This window comes from Camellia sinensis, chromosome 5 (assembly GCF_055761805.1).
Source record: "Camellia sinensis isolate YWXY chromosome 5, ASM5576180v1, whole genome shotgun sequence".
Taxonomy (NCBI): domain Eukaryota; kingdom Viridiplantae; phylum Streptophyta; class Magnoliopsida; order Ericales; family Theaceae; genus Camellia; species Camellia sinensis.
The window spans coordinates 14,249,538-14,265,217 of record NC_138965.1 but is presented as its reverse complement, the minus strand read 5'-3'; the positions used below and the strand labels follow the sequence as shown (position 1 = coordinate 14,265,217).

The 15,680-nt window shown below is 36.7% G+C and overlaps 1 long non-coding RNA gene and 1 pseudogene across 3 annotated transcripts; both read left to right on the top strand.

The window, feature by feature from the left end:
• The first annotated feature begins 6,814 nt into the window (after positions 1-6,814).
• On the top strand, positions 6,815-11,614 carry LOC114258441 (uncharacterized). 2 transcript variants are annotated; one of them, XR_014329156.1, is made up of 4 exons: positions 6,815-7,040; positions 7,135-7,253; positions 11,224-11,412; positions 11,491-11,614. It is a non-coding gene; the product is annotated as an uncharacterized LOC114258441 (long non-coding RNA). The 2 variants fall into 2 exon arrangements; XR_014329155.1 differs by lacking the exon at positions 6,815-7,040 and having other exon boundaries at positions 7,068-7,253.
• A 2,741-nt stretch (positions 11,615-14,355) lies between these two features.
• On the top strand, positions 14,356-15,247 carry LOC114297578 (cytochrome P450 81Q32 pseudogene; annotated as a pseudogene). Its single transcript, XR_014329154.1, has one exon. The product of XR_014329154.1 is annotated as a cytochrome P450 81Q32 pseudogene (transcript).
• Positions 15,248-15,680: the final 433 nt, after the last annotated feature.

The following is a 15,680-nucleotide window of genomic DNA, read 5'->3' as shown; positions in this document are numbered from 1 at the left end:
AACTATTAACCACAAGACTAGAACAACAGCAGAACCAACAGCCCCCATCTCCTCCTCTGGTACAGCTGGAATCGAATGTTAATGATAGGGATATAATTGCTCTCACCCAGAAGTTCAACAAAAGGAAACCGCCATCCTTTCAGGGAGGCCTTGAACCCTTAAAGGCTGAAGCTTGGGTCCTTGAGACAGAAAAATTGTTCGAAGTTTTTCCATGTTCTGAAGCACACAAAGTGCTATTGGCCACCTTTACACTACAAGAAGAGGCCAGAAGGTGGTGGATGTTAGTCCGCAATACCAACACTGTTATGACTTGGGCTCAATTCAAGGAGTCCTTCTTCAAAAAGTATTTCCCTCAGTGTGTCAGGGACAGAAAAGTGACTGAGTTTGAACAGCTGAAACAGGGTACCATGTTCGTTGCTGAATATGAAACAAAGTTCACCGAACTTGCTAGATATGCACCACACATGGTGGACACCGACTACAAGAAGGCCAGAAAGTTTGAGGGCGGCCTTAATGTTGCGATACTGGACAAAATAAATGTTTTAAAGCTACCGAACTATGTAAATGTTCTTGACCAAGCGTTAATGGCTGAGTCGAACATCGAGGCACTGAAACAAACTGAAGCACCAGCGTCTGAATGGCGTGGTAAAAGGCAGGGTTTTAAGTTCAAGAAAGGCAAAAATAACCCATTGAACAAGAAACAGAATATGGGGTCAACAATTAGCCCCAGCTAGGGGAGTGGTTCCATACCACCCTGTTCTGAGTGTGGCAAGAAGCACAAAGGGGTTTGTTACAAAATATCTGGAGCTTGTTACAAGTGTGGCAAGGTGGGCCACATGGTTAAAGACTGTCCCCCTGCTCCGTAGGCCAATAGTAAAGCTGCACCTAGCGCAGCAGCATCGACTGCTACACCAAAGCCTAACCCCAAAGCTACCGGGAAAGAGCCTATGAGGCAAGACCGAGTATTCGCACTAGTACCGGGAGATGTGCAGAATACCGAGACCGTTGTGTCAAGTATTCTCTCTATTTGTACTCAAAATGCACATGTTCTGGTTGATTTGGGGTCTACACACTCATATGTATCGCATGCTTTTTCGCGAAGATTGAGTAAACCATTAGAACCCATGAATTATCTGTTAGCTATATTTTCACCTGTTGGGGGATCTGTAACTTGTGCCTATATGTACCTTGCATGTGAAATTATTGTTGGGGATATGCATCTGTATATTGACTTACTGCCTCTGAACATAGATCATTTTGATGTTATATTGGGGATGGACTGGTTAACAAAATATCATGTTATTATAGATTGTGTAACGAAACAAGTAGTTTTCCGTCCACCGGGTTTACCTGAATTTGTGTTTAACGGGGTTGGAGTAGTATCTCCTCCATATCTGATTTCATCCATGAAAGCCTGTAAATTGATTAAGAAGGGGTGTAAAGGGTATCTGTGTTACGTATTGACTGTACCTACTAATGATAATGCTAATGTAAACAGTATTCCTATAGTCAGAGAATTCCCAGATGTTTTTCCAGATGATCTGCCAGGGGATTTGATTGATAGGGAGATTGAGTTCATTGTTGATGTAATTCCGGGTACACAGCCAGTATCTAAAGCTCCATACAGAATGGCACCTACCAAATTGAAAGAACTGAAAGTCCAGCTGCAAGAATTGTTAGACAAAAAGTTCATCAGGCCTAGTATTTCACCGTGGGGCGCACCTGTCTTATTTGTGAAAAAGAAAGACGGTTGATTGAGACTCTGTATCGACTACTGTGAACTGAACAAGGTAACTGTGAAAAATAAATATCCATTACCGCGTATTGATGATTTATTTGATCAGTTACAGGGTGCTCAAGTTTTCTCTAAGATTGATCTCAGATCTGGATATCATCAGCTGAAAATTAAACTAGAAGACATTGATAAAACTGCTTTTCGAACAATGTATGGACATTATGAATATTTAGTTATGCCTTTCGGAGTTACCAATGCACCTGCTACATTTATGGACCTCATGAACAGAATCTTTAAACCATTTCTCGATGACTTTATTGTTGTATTCATAGATGACATTCTGATTTTTCCAAGAGTATAGAAAAACATGAATATCATCTGAGACTTGCCCTACAGACCCTAACAGAACAGAAACTTTTTGCTAAACTGTCTAAATGTGAATTTTGGCTTGATCATGTTATGTTTTTAGGACATGTTATTAGTAAGGATGGAATTTCAATTAATCCACAGAAAGTTGAAGCAATAGTAAACTGGCCTAGACCAACAAATGTGACCGAAGTCCGAAGCTTTTTGGGATTAGCCGGGTACTACAGAAGATTTGTCAAAGATTTCTCCAAAACTGCCTTACCGTTGACTCAATTAACTTAGAAGGGGATATCATTTGACTGGACTGACCAAAGAGAATCAGCTTTCCAAGAGTTGAAAACTTGACTAGTGACTGCACCTGTTCTTACCCTACCTTTAGGTACGGATGGTTTTACCATTTTTAGTGATGCTTCTCATAAGGGTTTGGGGTGTGTTTTAATGCAGAATGGGAGAGTTATTGCCTATGCTTCCCGACAACTAAGACCGCATGAAAAGAACTACCCGACCCATGATCTAGAACTTGCTGCAGTAGTATTTGCATTGAAAATCTGGCGTCACTACCTTTATGGGGCTACATGTGAAGTATATACCGACCACAAGAGTTTAAAGTATTTCTTCACACAGAAAGAGCTGAACATGAGACAACGGAGATGGCTAGAATTGATTAAAGACTATGACCTACAGATTTTGTACCATCCGGGAAAAGCCAACACCGTTGCCGATGCATTGAGTCGGAAATCGATTGGGAACTTAGCTTGTTTACTCACCGGATAGAAAGAGTTGCTTTGTGACCTTGAAAAATCTAAAATTGAAATTGTTTTGCGAGAACAAGGTGGAACAATAGCTGCTATTTCTGCTCAACCAGCACTGATTGAAGAGATTAAAGAGAAACAGCAACAGGATGACTTCTTGAAGAAGATCATCGAAGAACAGGAATCTAAACCGAGACCGGGTTTCAAATTTGAAAATAATGTATTGAAATTTCAGGGAAGACTGTGTGTACCAAATGATACTGAACTGAAAAGAAGAGTTCTGCAAGAGGGCCACAATTCAAAACTGTCTATCCACCCAGGGAACACAAAAATGTACCAAGATTTGAAATTGAATTTTTGGTGGCCGGGAATGAAGAAAGAAATTGCTGATTTTGTATCGAAATGTTTTCATTACCAACAAGTCAAAGCTGAACATTAACGACCCGCAGGTTTACTGCAACCCTTACCTATACCGGAGTGGAAATGGGAACATATTACCATGGATTTTATTGTGGGATTGCCTCGCTCCAGTAAAGGTATGGACTCAATTTGGGTTATAGTTGATAGGCTGACTAAATCTGCTTACTTTTTACTTGTCAAAACAATTTATAACGCAGATAAATTGGCTATACTCTATATTGATGAGATTGTTAGACTGCATAGAGTGCCTGTGTCCATTGTTTCTCATAGGGACTCGAAGTTTACATCGAGATTTTGGCAAAGCTTACAGACTGCATTGGGTACTGAACTGAGACTGAGTAGTGCCTATCATCCTCAGACCGATGGCCAGTCAGAAAGGACCATCCAGACTCTGGAGGGTTTACTGAGAATGTGTGTCCTTCACTTTCAGGAAAACTAGGAAAGCCATTTGCCATTAGCTGAATTCACCTACAACAACAGTTATCGATCTCCGATTTGTTGGGCAGAAGTTGGAGATGGGCCTTTGCTTGGGCCCGAGATCGTATATGAAACGACTGAGAAAGTAAAACTGATACAACAGAGACTGAAAACTGCACAGAGCCGACAGAAAAGTTATGCGGATGTCAGAAGATAGGACAGAGAGTATGAAGTGGGTGATCACGTTTTTGTGAAAGTGACACCGATGAAAGGCCAGACTTGTTTTGGAGTTAAGGGCAAGCTGGTGCCGAGATACGTCAGACCGTATGAAATTATGGAGAAAATCAATCTGGTGGCGTATTAAGTTGCGCTTCCTCCTGAAATGAAGCATATGCATAACGTCTTCCATGTTTCTATGTTGAGGGACTACCTCCAGGATCCTTTCCATGTGATAGAGCCTACTCGTGTAATGCTGAGTGATGACTACACTTACGAGGAACGGCCTATTCAGATTGTAAACAGACGGATTAAGAAGTTGAGAAACAAAGAAATCCCGTTAGTGAAAGTTGACTGGCAAAACCATGGTGGCGTGTATGCCACTTGGGAAAGGGAAGATGACATGGCCAAGAGATATCCTAAACTGTTTCCTCTGAATCCTATTTTCTTCCAGAATGAAGGTAACTCGAGTTTAGAGGACTAAACTCATTATAAGGAGGGGAGACTGTAATAACCCTCACCACTGTTTACTGATAAGCCATTGATTACTGTTAAACTGAGGCTAAATATGTTAATTGACTGACTGACTGAAAACTGAAGCCGAATTGATTGAGTATATTAGTTAAATTGTAACTCTATCTGTTTGACTGTTTAATTATCTGTTCATGTTTTATCCTTTAAACTGCAAATTGAAGGCCTTATCAGCGGCCGAATCCGAAATTGATTGATGATTTATGATCATTAGAATTTATGTGATTTTATGGTGTATTTATCCGAAATGTGATTTGGTATGCTTAAATTAGATTAAACGTTGATAAATTGCACCAATTGACTTAATTCACCAAAATGCCACACTAGTGGCCCACTATCTAAACACATTTGAGCCTTCTTCAAACATACTTCTTGAGCCATTTTGAGTCCCATAGCCGACTAGAGTGAGGGAGTGTGAGGAATTGAGTTCAACTTGGAGAATTGGCTAGAGAACTTGAAGAAATTGTTAAGGATTTGTGCAATTGAGTTTCTATACTTGAATACAAGACTTAAGGTAGAAATTCATCTTCTCATTCTTGTGTTTAAATTGATTCTTGCATGGTTTAGAGCAAAGTTGAAGACTAGAGCCAATTTATGACTCAAATTGTTATGTTGAAGCTTAATTGTTGCATGCATGTATATATATATTGAAGTTATGAGGTTGTAGTTCATAATTCCTCACATGCATGTCCATGTTTTGAGAGTAGACCATGATTTCATCTTGATTTTGTAAGAATTGGCTCATTAGAGCAAGTGTTGGAAGCTTTGAATTGGTTAAATTCATGCATGTTTGCATGTTCTTCATATTCATGAAATTTAGTTTCAATTTGGTCTCAATTGATCTTCCTTTGGGGCTTTGATTTTACATTTGAGCTTTGAATCATGTTAAACTTTGAGTTTTGGAATGTTTTCTGGAAAATTGGCCCAAATAGTATGGTTTTGATGCATCTAAAGTTGAATTTGAGCTTGAGGTTCAAATTTGGGAATTCCAGATTTTGAACTCACGCTCTAGTGGGGTGATTGGCGCTCGAGCGTGGGAATCGTGCTCCTAGCATTTTGTTCTGCTTTTAAGTCAGCTCGAGCGGGGTAATTTATGCTCAAGCGAGACCTTGTGTTTTACGCTCGAGCGGGTGTCGAGCACCCAATCGAGCGTGAATTTCACCTATCCAGCACTTTTAACTGTTTTGCAGAACGCTCAAGCGGGTAAGTCTACGCCCGAGCGAACACCTTTGTCTGCATGTCCGCTCGAGCGGAGTAACCTACGCTCAAGCATGACCCCTGTTTTCTGAAAATGCTTTTAAAGTGCATCTTTCCATCCTCATTTCATCCTAGGCATTCTCAGGCCTAGTTTAAGGCATCTTAATAAGGATATAGATGTAGAACCACACCGAGTCTAAGTAGGGACTACGTCTTTGTTTCCCGTATGTGAACTTAGTTTGTGTTCATCCTGTAAACTGTGTAGGGTTGGCATCTAAGGACGCGTTCTAGCTTAACTGTAGCCCAGAACTTTGTGAGTAACAATTGTGTAAAGATATGTTCAAAGATGAATATTTTCTGACTGTTAACTGAACTGCTTTCTGAACTGTTACTATTAACTGAACGAATGTATGTCCTCTATTCTGAACTGTATTGTGGCATCCTTAGCAACTACTGTTACTATTATTGCTACTATTACAGAGATCTCTGTCGGTTTCCATGTTTGGAACCATTACTAATGGCCATCATTGACTGCTCGGTCTTTTAAGACCTACTATTTACTGTACTGTTATGCTAATGGATGTATCACATATGACTGTAATGACTGAATAACTGATATACTGATTGAAATGATTGTTTTCAATATTGTAAGGGCATTCATTCTTAACCTCTTTACGCATTATGTTATTTACTGGGCTTTAGCTCACTGTTTATATATATATGTAGGTGTACAGGCACCAGACCGGAGATAGGAGCGTGGGTTAGACTCCTTTTTTGTTAAGCCAGCCACTGTGCCTCACTGCGAGGTTCTGAGCCTGCCAAGCTATGGCTTAGGGGTGTTTTAATTTCCCTCGTCCATCTCTGTATCTGTTTTGTAATAACTGTATAGACTGATAGCACTGTACTGTACTATTTAACAGGGATTAGGTCCTTATTCTGATCGACTGTAAATGTTGTACATACTGTTTTGTACTGTTCATGTATATACGTCTGAAAAATCTTTTTGCATACAGGCTCACAACTCATTGGACATTGTTTATTTACTGTTTTGGCTTCCGCCATGCCCCTATACTCTGTAGTACTGTCTTACTGTTAAGCAGACCTTCGGTAATCTCGGATTACTGGCCGGTTATGGTGCTAAACCCATAGGGGCGGGTTTGGGTCGTGACAAAAACCCAACCCTCTCTCTTCTTCACTCCTCCTCCTTCAAAACCCTAGAAAACGAACCAAACCTTCAAATCCCCTGATAGATCTTCATACATTCTTTGCATTTGAAATGAAAGCGACACAGATTTTGCATTCACACAAGCACACGAGCACCACCATCGACCACCACCAACTGCTGCCACTTCGAGCTTAGAGTTCAATTCTGATTCCAAGCCCCTTCCACGGATTCGATTAATTCGGTGTTTGCATATCTCTTAGATTAATTCGATTCTAAGCCTTGAATTTATGTGTTCTGATTCTCCTCTCTCATCTCTCTTTGATTTTGATTTCTAGGGTTTTCATGCCCTTATTGAATGTGTTTTCACTTCTGTGATTGCACGTTTTGGGATTGAACAAAAAGGTCCTCTTTGCGATCGCTTTAGTCAAAGTCTACTTCGAAGAACGTTTTCACGGTATCTTCTCTCTCTCTCTAGCTCTTGCTTTCTGGTTCTTACATGTTGATTTTCGCCTGCATTTCGAGATTTTTATGATTTTACGGTGGTTTAGTGGAATGAATTGCTGCTGAATTTGATATTCCTTGCTGAAGATTGACATTATGATTATGCTTGTGTTGTCGATCTGATGATCTGAACTTAACTATTGTGATAGACTTTAATGCTTTAACCGAATTTAACTGAATTTAACGCTTGTGTTGACAATGTAGTGATTGTTGCTCAATCAATCACTGTATTGTATTTGGAGTACTGTAACATCCAACCCAGTTGTTCTATAAACCTACCTTGTTTAAAAAAACTGACTCTGAGTGAATCCAAGATCAGAGACAATGTTTTCAAGAAACTAATTCAAAAGCTGCCCATTGATTGAGTACTTGTGTGTTGAGTTCTGTAAAGACTTACAACACATCGAGGTTTTAATTCCAAACCTCAAGTCCTTGAGCCTAGGGAGGTCACATGCCCCCTGAGTTTTTCATATTTACACCATTTCCCTTATATCGTGGATTTTTCTTTTCTTTTCAACGATGTGTAATATGTGCCCCTTCTACCTTGAATTTCTGACTTCGCTACTGATAGTTCATGTAGACTTTTTCGTCCATTCTATATTTTTTGGTAAGACTATACAAACACAAATTATAGAGAATTAATGATATGGTTTAATTAGGGCCATTCATTTCAAAATAAATCAACTCTTACAATAATTTGGGAAGTATAGTGTAACAACCCCTATCCGTAATTAGCCACTAATCCGTATTTAATAATGTTAATGAGAGGATTAAAATAAATTATGTGTTTATTCTGCACTTTGTATGATTTTGGCTTTCTATCTGTTACTTATAGAAATATATGTTTGGAATTCTACTTTAATATGTAAATTGAAAGCCTTATCGGCACCTGAAACCGAAATTGACTTCACCGATATGTTAGTTGAAATTTTCAGAACCATATGGAAAATTTTATTAAAAATTGATTCAATCTGATTCATTAAGTCATGTTTGGTTAGCCTAATATTCTAATTAATGTGTTTTAGCACCATAAACATATATATGAGATATAAGCTCATTTTGAGCTCATTTTCTTTTATCCCTTGATTAGAAAAATCTGGTGAGACATTTTAGAGAGAGAGGGAGCACAATTCTAGAGAGAGATAAGAAGAGATTAAGGAGAAATTGAAGGCTATAGCTTGAATTGATCAAAGACTGTGCTAGAACAAGAGTAATTCAAGACTCTAGGTAAGGATTTAAGACTTAATTATGAGTTTTAACCATCAAGTAGATCATTTCAAGAAGAATTTATGATTGTGTACAAGAGTTGGACCAAAGATGATGAATTTAGAGTTAATTCATACATGCATGCTTAGTTTAGTTTAATTTCATCATTTTGAACATGATTCATATCATCCATGATTGAATTATCATGTTTTGAACCTTGAATTCATATTTTGAAAAGGGATTTCTTACATGCATGGAGCTTATGAGCTCAATTTACAAGTTTTATGAGTTTTGGAGCAAAGAGATTGAAAAGTTTTGTATACATGTCTATTCCTTTACAAATTGAGCATGATTTCCATGAATCCTCTCTTGCATGTTTGAAATTCATCTTCATTTGGGGAAATCATCAAGTTTCAAGTTGTTTTGTGGTGTTTAATCATGTTTTGGGAAGCTCAAGACCAAGAAAACCCATGCATGTTGTGTTCATGAACATTTATCATGTTTTAAGTTGAAATTGTGAGTTTTTAACAAACTCTTGGGCCATGATTTTATGAAAAAATTCGTAATTCTTCATGTTTTACAAGTTTACTATGTTATCTCAAGTTTTGGGGCCCAAGAGATGTGTTTTGAAGGTGGAATTTGGAAATTTCAGAATTTGCATCTACGCTTGAGCGTGAGAGTTTACGCTCGAGCGACCAATTTAAGTACGTGCACTCCGCTCGAGCGGAATTGCAAGCTCCCAGAAGTTTCATGTCTTTTACAGATCGCTCAAGTGAAGGAATGTGCGCTCGAGCGACCATTCACATTTTGCATGTCCGCTCGAGCGAGGAAAGCTACGCTCGAGCGTGGACCTTATTTTTAGAAATTTTGCCTAAGTGTTCCAAGGCATATTTTGGCATCCTCATTGCATCTTAGGCATTCCTAAGCCTTAATTAAGCCATAGTAATGAGGTTATGGATTAAAAACACACTAAGAAAAGAATGTACCAAGTTCCGAGACTGCAAGTGTGTGTGTTTTAGGCAATGTGATAAGAAAGAATAAGAACCAATGTAATGAGAGCTAAGCCTTAATGGCCACTTGAATGCGCAATGATAAGACATGCTTGTGTTATGTATTTTGTGGTTGTAGGTCAAGACTCGAGGGTTGATTGACCATTGCAGGAAACCACTGTGAGTAACGTTATTGTAAAGATACGTTCATATGAATTACGTTCCAAATGAAATATGATAAGTTCTGATTTCTGAAATGATATCTGTTTTCGTGAACGAATATTCCAAGTTTGAAATCTATTATGGCATCCATAGATAGTCCCAATTCATGGGGGACGGCATGAAAATGTGGGTCCATGACATACAAGTTTACGAGCTCTCGTTAGCCACTTCATTGTGGTGATATGTGTTTAATCGGTATCCGGAACCGATTACTCTAGTAGGAAGACATTCTGTGATGTGTTCTATGAGATGTACCATTATTATGTTTTGATACGAGAATGATTATGCTATGATCTGTTTTACGCTTATGATATATTCGGATTTCGTTCACTAACCCCTTTACCTTAATGTTATTCATTGGGCTTTAGCTCATTGTGTGTATATATATGTATAGGTGAGCATTCTGTAGCCCGAGCCTGAAGGCTTTTGTCTGGATTTGTGTTTTGTTGTCAGCCAACCATTGTGCCTCACGCGGAGGTTCCCGAAACGTCCTGTGTTTAAGTTCTGTGGTTTCTGTTTATTTAAGACTTGATTTGATGTCGTTGGCTGTACTTAGAATACTGTAATGTGTGTAGGTATAATGTATGGTTGACTACCGGTTATGTATATAAAGTTTTTTGTATTAGCTTCCGCTAGCTCCTTAATTTTGTTAATCTGTTCAAAGGCCTTCGGTAATTCAAGGATTACTGGCCAATTACGATGCTAAACCTACAGGGGCGGGTTTGGATCGTGACATATAGTGTACAGAAAATTGTGTGCGGTAGGGATCATATCCAAATAAATTTGGAACACATCATTCCTTAGGTCCTTAATTTGCATAAGAGCAATTATATAAAGAATTCACATATAGAATTATGTGATTTTTATGTTGTGTTTAGATCATAATTGTATTTGGAACATAGACTTGTGTAAGAATTTACAGAAAGAAGGAAAAAAATGGAGAAAAAAATTTAAACTTATATTTCATTCACATTATGCTTACTTATTTATTTTTTTTATCTTTTAAATTTTTACTTAAATTTATAATTCAAACACAACCTATAATTATTTTTCTTTCAAACTAAAATGCCAATCATTGTGGCTCAAACTTTAAAATAAGCCATTACAAATTGTGGTTCAAGTTCTAAAATAAGCACAGTAACGTCAATCTGGATGGATTTTTTGTTCAAAAATTCTACTTGTGAATTTTTTTTTTTATTTAAAAAATGTTACATTGTTCTGTTTAACTTCTCTATAAAAATACTCTCTCTCTCTCTCTCTCTCTCTCTCTCTCTCTCTCTCTCTCTCTCTCTCTCTCTCTCTCTCTTTCCCTTATAACATATACAATTATATTTGGGTCTTCTTGTTTCAAACCAAAAGACCATTCAAGGTGACAAATTGTTTCAAAAATATCATATATAAAATCTGCAAGAATAATTTGTTTTTTTGTATTTTATTTTTATTTTGGGGTCATATTGTATATGTTTTTTATTAGTTATGATTTTCTTGTTATGTGACTTTTTGAAGGCCATAATTTTTCCTGGAGAATTGAGTGAAAACTTGCTCCCTCCACTACCTGCTCTGAAGCATTTGAAGTTAGAGATAATAAGTGCATTATCAACCACTTGTTCAACAATTGTGGATGGCTTGGTTTGGATTTTTCCTGGTTTAGATACCCTAACCATAAAGTCTGCTTCTACCAATAAGCTCATTAAGGTAAGGAAATATAACCTCTTGCTTACATGACAAACTTCATTTGCTGGAGTGCTTAGTCATTTGTTTTGTTAATTACAGTTCTTCCAACATTTTTCGGAGAATGTATACAGAGCCTTGCCAGCTAGCACAATTGGGTTTTGTTAATTACAGTTCTTCCAACATTTCTCATGTTCAATACAGAAGACAATCTTGCTTTTTGGCATTGTTCTGTGATGTCTTTCAGGTCTTATTACTTTTTGCTGTCTTGTATGATGTTTCATTTTAGAGTAGATTTTTAGAGATTTGCTTAAGTTTTTGTGAAACTTGATGTAGATAAGGGAAGGATTGTGCGACAAAAGAGAGAACAGGATTTGATACATAAACTGCAATGCACAAAACACCACTGTGTTCTCTATCACTATTAGATGGGAATTAACCACTAGTACATTTATGTATTGAAGATGAGGTGTTTCTCCTCTGTTTGGGTACCCACTTATTGGAGAGGCATATTTCTTCCTGTTTGCACAAAATGACTTGAGCAGGTGTCTAGGTGATATTGTCTGGCTTAATGTTCCAAGCCAGTTTTTCAATGGCATTTGAAGTGAATTAACCTGGTTCCATAATTCATGGCGGTGATTGAAACTTCTTGTTGATGGTTCAATGAAAATATTAGAGCTAGCTAGAGCAGGATAACATTTTCCATCCTACTTTCTTTTCAACCTGTTCCTACATTATCTTTGGAAGCACCATTGATCTTTTACAAGCCGTTTCTTGCCCCAATATTTTAAATTAACTACTTGATGTGTCGTGGTCTACCAAACTTCCTTTAAGCCTTCAATCAGTGGCATATCTTATCTCCTTGCAGCTTAATGGATTGTCTATCTAGGAATTGTCTGAATGCAATCTTGCCCTTATTCGTGACAATTGCATGACTCAAAGCCCATATTGCTTGTTATAGGCACCAAGATCGAAAAGTTAAACCAATCTTTCTTCACTCAACTTCATTTTTTATTTATTTATTTTTTATTTTTTATATCTCATTCGCATTAACTTCATTGTAAATAGAATTTGCATGGATTAGGATATAAAGTATAGCTGAAATATTGTCCTTTCTTTTATAATCATTTTGTGGAATGGTTGGTTGGCTGCTTGTTAGTTTGTTGATGTAAAACACGGGTTAATCTCAAGAAAACGTTATACTATAATATTGTAAATGTATATATCAAATACTATTTGGTCCTTAATTTCTCCATTATACATTTCTCAAATTGTTTGTCATTGTCTTTAATATTCATTTTCTTTGTTTAGGAAGGACTGTGATGGATCAAAACAAATTCAGATGGGGTTTAAGAGTAGGTCCAATCTGCTTTTGTTTTCTTTATTCTCAGTTATTATCTTATTGATGAAAATTATTCTCAGTTATAACCTTCTACGGCATATAAAATAATGTCATGAAAAGTGTAATAATTTATAACATGCAAGAAAATGCTGTAAAATAGCATATACGGCATACAAAGTATGTCATAAATATATTAAAAATGACTTTCTACAGCATACAAAACCATGTCGTGAAAAGTGATGATTTATAACATGCAAGAAAATGTCGAAAAATATTATATACAGCATACAAAGTATATAATAAATATATTAAAAATAACTTTTTACAGCATGAAAAATTATGTCATGAAAAATATGATGATTTATGGCATGACAAAAATGTCGTAAAAAATTATAGGAAAATGTCTCGTAGCTCAAATTTTGTGGCTCAAAAGTGGCTCAAATGGCCAAAACGACGTCGTTTTGGCCATTTTTATGTTGTTCTGTACTCAAAACGACGTCGTTTTGGCCATTTGAGCCACTTTTGAGCCACAAAATTTGAGCTACGTAGCATTGTCGAAAATTATATTCGACATACAAAATATGTCATTAATATTTAATCATTACTTTTTACAACTTTACTTGCATGCTGTAAATGACGCTCAACTTTCTACGACATGTCATATAACGGCATTTGTGTGCATGCCATGAAAGAGTTTTTACGGCATGCATTGCAAGTCGTAAAAATTCAATTTTTGCCTAGTCTAAAAGTCAATTAAAAAAATAAAAAAAACCAAAAAGTCATAAAAAAACATATTCCAAACGAGATTTTTTGTCTAGTCTAAAAGTCAAAATTAAAAAGTCAAAAAATCAACTCATTTCCCTCATTTTGCAACTCAATATTTTATCCTAAAAGTAAAAAATTCATCCAAAAAACAAAATAATAATAATAAATTAAAAAGTCAAAATTTCTCTTTATTTTTACACGTCTTTTTATAAAAATAAAAATTATTTGAAATATATGAATTTTTTAACTCATATTTTAACTAAAAAATTTAAAAATTATTAAAATAATCTATTCCTAAACTTAAAATTAGGAGGTAACTTTCCTCAACAACTAATGCATGAGGATGCCTACGTAACAGTAAGACGTGATCAAATTACTAAATAAATAAATTAAAAATGAAGTTGAAAAAAATGATTATGGATGCATGAGGATGCCTACGTAACAGTAAGACGTGATCATATTACTAAATAAATAAATAAAAAAAATTAAAAATGAAGTTAAAAAAAAAGATTATGGGTTTGCTGTGACCATCTCTATTAACGTTGTGTTTGATTGAAATATTTATGAAGTAAAAGAAAAAAATAAGTGAAATTTGAATCAAATATGTTTATAAGTCACTTAATTTTACACATTTTTTTTTTCATTTTCTAAATTTATTCTCAAATCTCTCACTAAACACTAAAATGATGCTTAGAAAATATATATCATAGTCGATTAAAGCAAAAAAAAATTCAATATCCATCAAATAGATGCAGCAAATCAAAATCATAACCATTTGCCGTACACACTGACACTATATATATTCATTCAAATCCATCCTAAAAAAAAGAAGTATAATCCAATCTTCATTACAGATTAATCAACCAGACATGGGAGTTACTTTGCCATACATATCTCTCTCTGTTTTCTTACTTATTGTTGCTTTCAAGTTCTTATCGAAAGCAAGAACACAGAAGAATCTCCCTCCAAGCCCACCGGCTCTTCCGGTGATCGGTCACCTCCACCTCCTCAAACAACCTCTCCACCGCACTCTCCACCAACTCTCCCAAAACCTCGGGTCCGTCTTCTCCCTCCGGTTCGGTTCACACCTCGTGGTGGTTGTATCCTCACCATCCGCTGTGGAGGAATGCTTCACCAAGAACGACGTCGTCTTAGCCAACCGCCCTCGCGTCGCCTTCGGCAAGTACTTGGGCTACAACTACACCACCATCGTTGCGGCCTCCTTCGGTGACCTCTGGCGCAACCTCCGCCGCATCATGGCGGTGGAAATCTTCTCCACCAGGCGCCTCAATGCCTTCTTATCCATCAGGCAAGACGAAATCAAGCTTTTACTCCTCAGATTGTCCCAAAACTCGTCTCATGATTTCAAAAAAGTCGAATTGAAATCCAAGTTTTACGAGCTGACCTTCAACATCGTCATGAGAATGATCGCCGGAAAGCGGTATTACGATGATGACTTGTCGAACAACGAGGAGGCCAAGGAGTTCCGGGAGCTCGTGATCGAGGCGTTCAAGTATGGCGGTGCGTCGAACCCCGGTGATTTCTTACCGGTTTTACGTGGATTGATTATCAGGGCTCAGAGAAAAATTTGGGAAGAATTCATAAGAAAATGGACGCTTTCCTGCAAGATTTGATCAATGAGCACATGCGTGACAAGAGTAAGAACACCATGATCGATCATTTGCTTTCCTTGCAAGAGTCACATCCAGATTATTATACTGATGAAATCATCAGAGGGCTTATCTTGGTCAGTGTAGCCTCCTCCAGATTATTTGCTAAAAATAAATTTTTTTTTGACAATTTTTTTATGTGTCGCTAAAAATTGACAATTAGTAACTTTTTTTGTCACGACTTTTATAAATTGTCGCTAAAACTTACAATTAGTGACGTTTTTTTATGACAAATTTTTTCCATAGGACCTATTAGACAATAAGTCCACTTATTAGGACCTACACGTAGATACCTCATTTTTGAGTAAACTACCAATAGGTCCTTATAGTTAGATTTAATTCTCATCAAATCCTATTGAAAATAAGTCTTGGTAAAATTGTTGCTAAAAATAATTTTTTTTGTGACAATTTTTTATATGTGTCGCTAAATATTAATAATTAGTGATTTTTTTTTCTTATGATTTGTATAAATTGTCGCTAAAACTTACAATTAGTGACTTTCTTTATGACAAATT